Source organism: Bombus bifarius, unplaced genomic scaffold (assembly GCF_011952205.1).
Source record: "Bombus bifarius isolate JDL3187 unplaced genomic scaffold, Bbif_JDL3187 scf7180000007974, whole genome shotgun sequence".
Lineage (NCBI taxonomy): Eukaryota > Metazoa > Arthropoda > Insecta > Hymenoptera > Apidae > Bombus > Bombus bifarius.
In genome coordinates this window covers 2,563,383-2,573,148 of record NW_022884360.1, presented here as the reverse complement: position 1 = coordinate 2,573,148, position 9,766 = coordinate 2,563,383, and positions in this window count along the sequence as shown.

The following is a 9,766-nucleotide window of genomic DNA, read 5'->3' as shown; positions in this document are numbered from 1 at the left end:
GAAATTGTCCATTAAAACAGAAATAATTTACATGTTCGTTATAAATTAAAAATTTTTTTTATCCACGGGGAAGCCAAGCGAAGTCGATTTATATTTTATCTTCTGCTTCTGTTTTCCTCGAAGAATTCCTACGTACGCTTTTAACGAGAATAATCGCGTTAGTTTAATAATCGAGGCTCGTCGAGGAAAAATAATACCACGATCTTAACGCGAACGCACGACAGCGTAATCGCGTTTAAGAATTTCCATTACAAATTACCAAATTAATCATCTGGCCAGCGTAGATATCTTGTTACGTATATATATCTTTTCGAGCATTTTATCAAAAAATCTCGGACAGAGAAAGTCAACTAATGAAGTCCGCAGCCAGAGATTTCAGCTCTGATCGACATCCTAATCGATGCAATTTTTAAAATAATTTTACTGATTACACGTTGATTACGAAAATTATTTGCAATATTTGACTAGGCGAATTAAATTAATGAAAAAGTGCAGCGAACGATGTGTAAAAGAAAGAAGCGCGTACTGTTCGTCTAGAAAATTAGAGACGAGTTTGACACCTTTGAAACGCCTGTACTTCCGGAAAAATCGCGCACAAATTCAATTCTTTATTTTATTTTAATTTCCTCTATTTCAATTTTATTTCAATTTTTTCCCCATCTTCTATCGTATGAACGCGATGGCTTGTCCCATTTGCTAGAGACACCCTGTATATTAAAGTCTTTCTTCGCGCTGATAATTGGCGATAGTCGAGCTTCGAAGCTCTTTACATATTCTCAGCTGTTTCTCAGACACGCAGAGTCACTGGGATAATTAAGATCGCGGCAAGCTGCGTAGAGAAAAACCTATATTTAGGCTTTCCTCGAGTAAAATGTGTTGAAATAAACGGTACGATGGTTCTCCAGATAGCTGAAATTACACGCTACCGTTCGAAAGTCCGAGATCATTCATGCCCAGTTCTCACTGATTTAAATTCATAACCTTCTCTGCTTGTAACGGATGCGGCAATAAGATGCGGCCACTTTCGGGCGATACGTTTTCACCGATGCTGCAGCTGCAATTGAAACTAAAAAAACGCTTCTATTCTTTGAAAAACCTACGATGCAATTATAATCGTTCGATTAATTATCTTTGCATGTCTAACGTAACTATCGTACCTATTCGAGCAATTCAAATAACTAAATCACGTACACATTATCTGTCTATATACGTAAATGTACGAATAAAACAGAAAGCAACGAGTACATACGAATAAAACATCGTTCGTTTGAATAACACCAATGAATAATAGTAACATCCGATAATCGGTGATCGGCTGGTTACTATTGCGTTGGCAACTAAGTGATTGAGGATTTTGTCATTAGGTGGTATTGCAAAATCCGCAGTCACTTAATTGCCGATAAAACAGGTAGAAATGATTATTCTGACGATTGCTAAATCTGTTCGTTTCGACAGAAGACTGTTGTTTTTAGCTTTGTTGGTATAAAGTTGTATATTGGTTTCACTTGCTCTTCTTTGGTTATTTACGATACCGACTGAGCAGATAGATACACTACGGACATTTGTATTTGATATATTACACATTTGTAATATTAGGCTGTCGCAAAAGTGTCTTTCGCTATCTGCAGGTAGCTGCTTTATCTGGCGATGTTCATACAAATAGGAAACTTAACCCTTCGCACTGCGAATTTTATTTCAATTTCGTTACCAGCAGCTCGCAACGCTTTTGAGTGTTTTATTTGAAATTTACTTTAACTAGAAAATAAGACAATTTAAATAAACAAAGGAAGACAGAAATTCACTTAAATACCAGTTTTGTTCGCGCTATTGTTGTATCTTGGAATCTTTAAGTGTATGATATATCTTGAAACAATTTCTATGATGCAATCCTGCTTTTCTTCTATAAAAAAAGGTGGACATGAAAGAATGTCGAGTGGGACTGGACAAAGGAGCTCCTCGGATAAAAACTATCAGTTTCACACTCGACATAGGAGTGCAATGGGTTAATCTGTCGAATATTTTGTATCTTCAGTCACTTCAGCATACGTTTCGTTTGCATTAAAACAAAAAATGTAGCGTGTCTATCATTTTCCTATAAAACGAAAGAAACTTTTGGAACAACCTGATTCAAAGTAAAATATACAGTTAATTAGACATCGAGCGTGGAATTTACCTTCTTGCGAAAAAAAAAAATATTTCTCATCTATTTGTTACTTACGTCGGTATATCGGTTTCTCGTTTAACTCTCATTTCAACCTCTCCAATATAATCGCGTGGATGAATGAAAACGAGACACCCTGTGTATAATATCCTTTGCACAGACACGCCCTCTTATTTACACGACCTATTCCACAACTAACCGTGAATGTCACCGTGACAAGTCGTTCGCAAGACACCGCGATGACATATCTTTCCTCTTTTGTCACACGTGCAACTGGCGAGACCGGCACACTGGCTCGTCCTTCTATCCTCGTAAACACGCGGCGCAACCGTCGTAAATTTATTCTTCACCCTCATCCGTAACGTCTCCACCATGTTTCCCTTACGACACTTTACCTATAACTTTGTCCTTTGGCTTGGATAATCTTACGTTGCAAATTACCATATAATGGCTACAATGTTAAGCTTCGTATTAGAACGTAAGTATCGGGACAGCTGCTCGTTTCATACGACAAATTACTTCGAATCACCAATCTTCCTGTTTCTCGAATCTTCCGTTTAGAAAAGACAGCAGAGCCACCAGTGTTTGTCTGGTAAATCACGCGTGACAGTGATATTAACACTTTACCGACCGATAGACGATTAATCGGCTTTTTGTCGCCGACGCTTACCGACCGATAGCCTATTAATCGGCTTTTTGTCGTCGACAATCTTTCTCATTATTTGAGCAGTAATTTGTTATTTAGTACTAAGGTACCTTGCTCGGTTGCATCAGTTGCGTTGCATTGTAAGCTCCACACAGTTTTATATCAATTTGAAAAACTTACCGTTCGCGATGAACGAAAAGAATGGTATCGGAGAGTCTAAACCGAAACACAACCGGCGCCAGAGAGAACCTGCGCCTGAGATGCCGGTCGGACGTGCATATGATGTTGAATCACTAACGGTCGGTAAAGTGTTAACTACCTGGCTGCTTATACTTAATGCGTATAGAGTGCACGGAAAAGAACAGAGCGTAAATTAAATATGGCGAATAAGAAAGGATAAGCACGGATGATGGTTGGAACGAGACAGCGAGTAGCGGAAGCAGCTTCGTTGCATATTCAGCGCAGCCGAGTGAACGAGTTGGCGATCAAATATTACGACTGCGATAAGAAAGCGACTTTTACGGAGGGTTTACGGAGGAAGTTTAAACGACGTGGAGAGGTTCGAAGAGAAACGCGAGTGGATACGGTTGCGTACAAGGCAGAAGTTTAAAGTTTAAATTTAAGGCAGTTTCTCAAGGAGCGATATAAAAGTGGCATGAAAATGCTAATGTGAATTTTAAAACACAAGGTTTGTAACGTCGCGTCGTTCTTTCTGCGATCGTATGTATGTAGTTTTTCCATTTGCGGAGTCGATCGGTGTGGCTTCCGAGCAGCTCGTATATCAGGTCAAAACAAGCTCGTAACATTCCCACCTTCCACATTCATCAAACCTAAAACACCCCACCAACGAGCCGACCACTTCTCTTAGCTATCTTATCGCACCATCCAACCAATTCCTCCTCCATAGACGCAAAAACATACATTCGTTCCCCCACTCTAACGTTACGACACCACTTTTTCCACCCTCGTTGCGTCACGAACTCGAATCGCGCCGAATGCCACCAGTCGCTTTATTGTTTCTTCGTAGATTACCTCGCCTCTCGTTTCCACCACTCCGTGCCCGCTCCAGCGCCTCCCACTACGCCGCGCTGTGGGCGTGGCCTGCACCCAACCGCGTTGCTGCACGCTCCTACTCCCGTTCTCTGAAAAAGCAACTCTTACGACTGTAAATAAATTTTAACTCGAATATCTTAAGTTTTGGCGAACACGGTATGCACAGTGCTGGCGAGAACTGGGCCATTCTACTTCATGAAATTTTAGTGGCAAAGCGCGTGATCGATGCATGCGCAAGTTCCTCAGTTTCCTCTACTTTTTCAACGCTTAACGAACTTGTCAGATATACTCTCGACCGTTGACCATTGTACCGTTACTCTCCAATAGAGTGCCTTTTCGTTACGTTCTATATCACGTGTTCCATCTTTACCATAGCATCAAATTTTTGTAATTACGTATACATTGCTACTTACTTGCTTATATAATTCGCTCTATACGTATAAAGAGCACAGAGAAGTGGGCGTGGGCCACGACAGTGCACCCCTCTGTCGGCCTCGTTTCACCGCCATGAATCGCAAGTGGCCACGCCCCCGCGTCTGGACCCATCTTCCTATTGGCCGTGGGCGTGAGCCGCGTTTACCAGCAACTCAGCAAACTTGCGGACGCGTCGACCGACTCGCGGTTCACCGAGGCTATCCATAAAAAGCGTGCAGCGCTGGAGGAAAACGAAAGAAGGGGCGGGAGATTGAAAGGCTCTGAGCTCTTGAAAAATTCGTATCGCTATCCCCACCTATGCGATGTACGGTAGCAAGCACGCGCGAAATACAAGCTCGATCGATGCACGCAGGAAACGTCGTTAACTGCTCGTTGCACAGCGTGTATACATATCGGGTGGAGGGCGTAAGTGAATCAATAATCACACGTTGCATATAAATCAATTTTTATTGCAATTAATATTTAAGTATCGGTTACGCGCGTTAATATTCAGACACGCCGCAATCTCCGCGTTCGTTGCTTCGCGTAATAAGGTGATTTAAATACGCAGCGCGTTCTGTCTGAGAGGACGAACCGTCTCATCGTAACTCGAAAACACGTAAACGTCTTCGCTGAGGCGACACGGAGCAACTTTTTCTCGCCGCTCGTTGCTGAGTATCGTTTAGCTTGGGCAAAAAATTGCTGCAACTTACCGTTTGTTGGAGATGTTCTGAGGAAGGTGGAGCAACGACAGACGTTGCTCGATGTTGGTAAAGTTGCTGAACGCAGGCGAGAGGCTTCGCGGTGTAGAAAATACAAATGATGCGAAATGAAGAGTCGAGGCAGAGATAAATCGCGATGAAGACAAAGTCGCTGAGATTAAACGCTGCGAATAGACGGGTTTTGCCTGCTCGCAGACGAATAATTTACCCGATACGACCGGATATGTCGGCTACTCGCGGGATATAGGTCGTTATAATATAAGCGTAAGAAAGAAAAAGCTGGCGACATTAAACATCTCATAAAATATTACAACTACCTATCTTTAAAACCGTGAGATCTCGATGACTCGCCATAAGCGATCATCGCGCGAAATCTCATTACGAAGTTCGTGCGTATGTAAGTACGTGGACAGTTACATAGACAGCGATGCTACGTATGTACAGGGTGTTTAACTGAAACTAATCGCGTACAGTCGATCACAGAGATCTCGTAGAAACATCAAATATAAATGTAAGTATATGACGCGTTAGCTGTTATGAATTCTGTCGGCGCGTTGATTAGATATCCGGATGTTAACTTTATTAAGAGGAAAGAAGCGAAGGAACGTGAAACAGTACAACGTTAGGAAAATTGCACCAAGTACAGATGTTACGTGCACTCGCATGAAATCACGAAACGTATGCAACGATAACCTTCCGCTGTGTTCTCGACGTGGAAAAAATTGAAGATTTCTGAACGAGAAGAGAACTTCTGACGCAGCCAGGCAGTCGAGCTTTGTCTAGCTTTTGGCATCCCCTTTAGAAATACACGTATCAACGACGATTGTACGGTACTGTACACGTAATCATAACAAAGCAGGTTTTTGGTTTCTTCGGTTAGATGCAGAAAATTCGATAGACTTTCCTCACTTTTGGTAGAATTTCCAATCAGCCACCTCTGTGATCGCGCTAAATAAACGATGCCTCGATGTGAACCGACAGCGTCCACTGACACCGCAGTCATCATTTTGGTTCATAATTTTACCAACAGCCAGACTGTGGATTTTTCATTGCAAATTCGTGCTTTCGCAATTTTACGTTTGCTACGGAATGCACAAAAGTCTGGTAGAAATGATCTAGAAGCAACGCGAATCACAAGAACGGAACTGCATTCCTACGTTCCCTCATCCGCGTTTTCACATTCCGTACGCTACGCGGAATCGCTGAACCTCGCAGCTGGTTAATAGATTGATCAGTAGCACGGATAAAACGATTGCTCCGCCAGCCGTTTATCTGGCTATCCGCTTCTTTTCGCTCGTCCGTCTTTTTGCCCGGACGAGCAGCCAATTCGACGAATTCAATAACTCGCCGGACCGCGTGCTCGACCGTCGACCCTGCCCCCACTCCGCCAATTATCCCCACCAAGGCAGTCACGCGTTTCAGAGGCGAGACATCATTGGCGGCGGGGAGTGGCGGCCACGCCCACTCGCGTGGCTACAGCGACGCGTCACGCTCCACAGAACCGGATCGTCCGGTGCGCGCTCCGTATTTAGCAGCGCACGAACGTGCGAACCAGCTTCGCAGACCAACCCTCCGCAAAGCGGTTACAGAGGAAAGGGAATGGTTTTTTCGAGTCGGTTTGGTTCGAGTCGATCCAACGAAATCGATCGATTTCGCTCGATCTTGCGTACGATGCAGACGGTTTTGTTTCGATTTTTTGCTGGAAGGGGCGAGGACAAGAGGATTTGTATAGTTGAGTTTTAGGGATCGAGCGACAAGGAACGTATAAGGAATTATTCAGTTGCAGTTGAGGTAAAAGAATACGTGAAAGATATCCGATCTTATATTACGAAGCAAAAGAGAATTGCAGGTACGTACGTGATTAGAATCAAGTTAAAAAAATTTAGAATTATTTGCAAAATTTCGGGTAGGAAAAATTGCAACTGCTATAAGAAAATTCGGAAAACCCGGTAATTACCTATTACGCGTTAAAATGCGTTATATTAAATTCTTCTTTCTTTCTCGATGTTTTGCTATTATAGCGTAATTATTTTGCTCATAAACTGACCTTTAATATAGCTAAATATGGCACGGTTCTAAGCTAAAAACTAGTATCGTAGATTTCTACGTTGAACGCCATGGGATATCGCTGGATCTTGCGTCAAGGTCAGCTGCGTCTTAATTTCGACTAATTAAAAAATTATGTCAAGACAGAGCCTAAATTAAGTCCGTTTGCGAGCACAGGGTACGATGATAACACGTACGTACGCTTGTGTGACTTTGAGCGTTGAACTGAGGCGCGCGAGTCAGCGTGCGCTCGACGATTCCTTTGTATTCGTCGCTTCAAGGACACCTATGGCGTCCGCGATCGCTCGACGACTGATCGTCGCTTGCGTCGAATCGCCGCATTTGTCATCGCGCCGATGCTGCTTACCGAGTCCAGTCGTCGAGAATCCGCGGGGGTTCGTGTCATTCGATAGACGCGCGATGTTTTTACCGATGACGATTCATCGACACCGAACTTGACCAACGATAACGAAATACGACACGGGGTTCACTCAACCGCTTGCAGTAAACTCGGGTAATTGCTAGACTTTACAGTATCGTAGGTATCGATCTGCGTTCCATTTAAAAAAGTCGAGGTGATTTTGAAATTTCCGGAACTCCTACAGCTACGGAAAGATCGTCGTATCTGCGAAAATAACGGAGATATTCAACCGTTGACTCTTCTCGCACCCTGCCGTATATCGTTAATCGTCGTTTTCTTCGATGAAAGCTGTCGTCGATAAAGACTTCTATCGTCGATAAATCGTTGTCGACTTTTACCGACAGCTTCGGTTTCGTGCGTGAAAGATGCAATTTTCTTACGACAGACTCTCTTCTCGTTTCTCCCTGTTCGCTTAACAAATTCGATTTCAACGTGTCAAAGTACCACGTTATCCATCTTAGTCGCAAAGTTTCGTACGTTTCGTATTCTTATTCTCCCAACGACGACCTGTCAACATCGTACGATAGCATCGTACGCGATTCGACAGTCCCTTCTACAAACATGCTCTATACAGTATAGTTAATTCCGCCTTTAAATGCCGCGGCGTTCTTCGTCGTTCATCAAAGTGCTTCTCTAACACTTATACACTCGTGGCTCCCTCTAATTCTCCGGCGCGTCTCATGCTCGAATATTGCCCTGTTATTTCGTTTCCGTGTTACGAATGTCATGACGTTCATACGTTGTCATACGACGTATGTCATACGTTGTCATATCATACGTTGATCGACAGTGTGCAGCATAGATCGAATGCGATTATCTTCTCACGCCGACCCGTGTCTATTTATAATCACAATTACAATTCGATTCTGTCGCGTCTGGGATTAACGATTATCGAGTAACGCTGCACCGTGTTTACCGTTTATATATAAACTTGTCAACTGGCTCATTCTTCACACATTCGTCCACACATTCTCTACAAATTTAATTTTTCTACTCTAGTGCGACTAAGAACTCGTGCTCTCTTCGTAACCGAAACCCATCGCACACATCACGGCCTTAATATTGTAACTATAAGTGCCAGCAATCTCTGCCGCGAATTTAACTTATTCCGTGACTATGTACATTTAGCCTCGATATAGTGTATTTAATATAGTAGCAACTCTTAAAGCCATTTGCGCGATCTCGTGTGAACTAGTCTTTTCTCTTCCTGTCTCGTTTGCGTTATATATTATTTTATTTTATTTTGTGTTACATTTCTGTTACGTTGTGTTACGTTACTTACAGCAGCTGTGACAGGCATTTCAAAGATAGTAATAAAAAACAGCGTCGGTAAGTTCCGTGTCAGTTAGATAATATCGACTGGACCTGCACCCTGCTAGGATAAGGTAGGGTTGAAAGTTACGACCTCTAACTCGAGGTCTTTCGTAATCCTGTTCAGTGGCTCCTCCAATCGGAAATGAAGCTTGTTCGATTGGGGACAGTTAGATATTGCAGGACTGTATGCTCGATCCTTGGCTGAACAACCGCGACATCATCGGTTCAATGGCTTCGACAGTGGCACCTGTAAGTTTCGAACGGACAGATAGTAATCGATGGAAAGTCGATAATAAACCTGCCGCTGAAACTTAATGCTATACCGTGCATGGAAGTGCATCGCGCAGATTCGTTGCTTCTTTTTACCTTCCTAGCTTTAAGAGCAGTTTACTTAAATCACGTCAGAGTGATAAGATAATTTTCCGATATTCTAAAAGATATTAATATCAAGGAAGTAGCATTAAAGGAGCGTTCAATCGATCGTCGATATTTAAGATTCTTAACACTGTCGTACATAAAAGACTCTCTAGACGATCGATCCTATGCTCTATCAGTACAATGTTGGGAACCTTCACTATCGACGATAATATCGACGATCGTATCGATCGTCTAAACGCTCCTTTATCCATATACCGATCGGAATATTCCTTTGCAAGACACGAAATTACGAATAAAACGTCAGTAGCTTCATTTTCTTTCTTTCGTTGCGAGTTAGACAAATGTACCTACCTTTGATACTGACTGCTGCCCGTAGGGTTGCGTATTATTGAGTATACGGCGTTTGTAAAGATTCATGCGAACGTTGCGTAAGAGATAGACGTTGCATGGTGTATGCTTCCTTTTAGCTTGGTGAATGGTGTAGACTTTCCTTTAAGTTTGTAAAGTTTCATGCATGCGTTGTGCAGAAAATAGATGTCGCATGGTGTATGCTTTCTTTTAAGTTTGTAGACTTGTGTAAGCGCTACGTGGGAGATAAATGTTTCCCAACT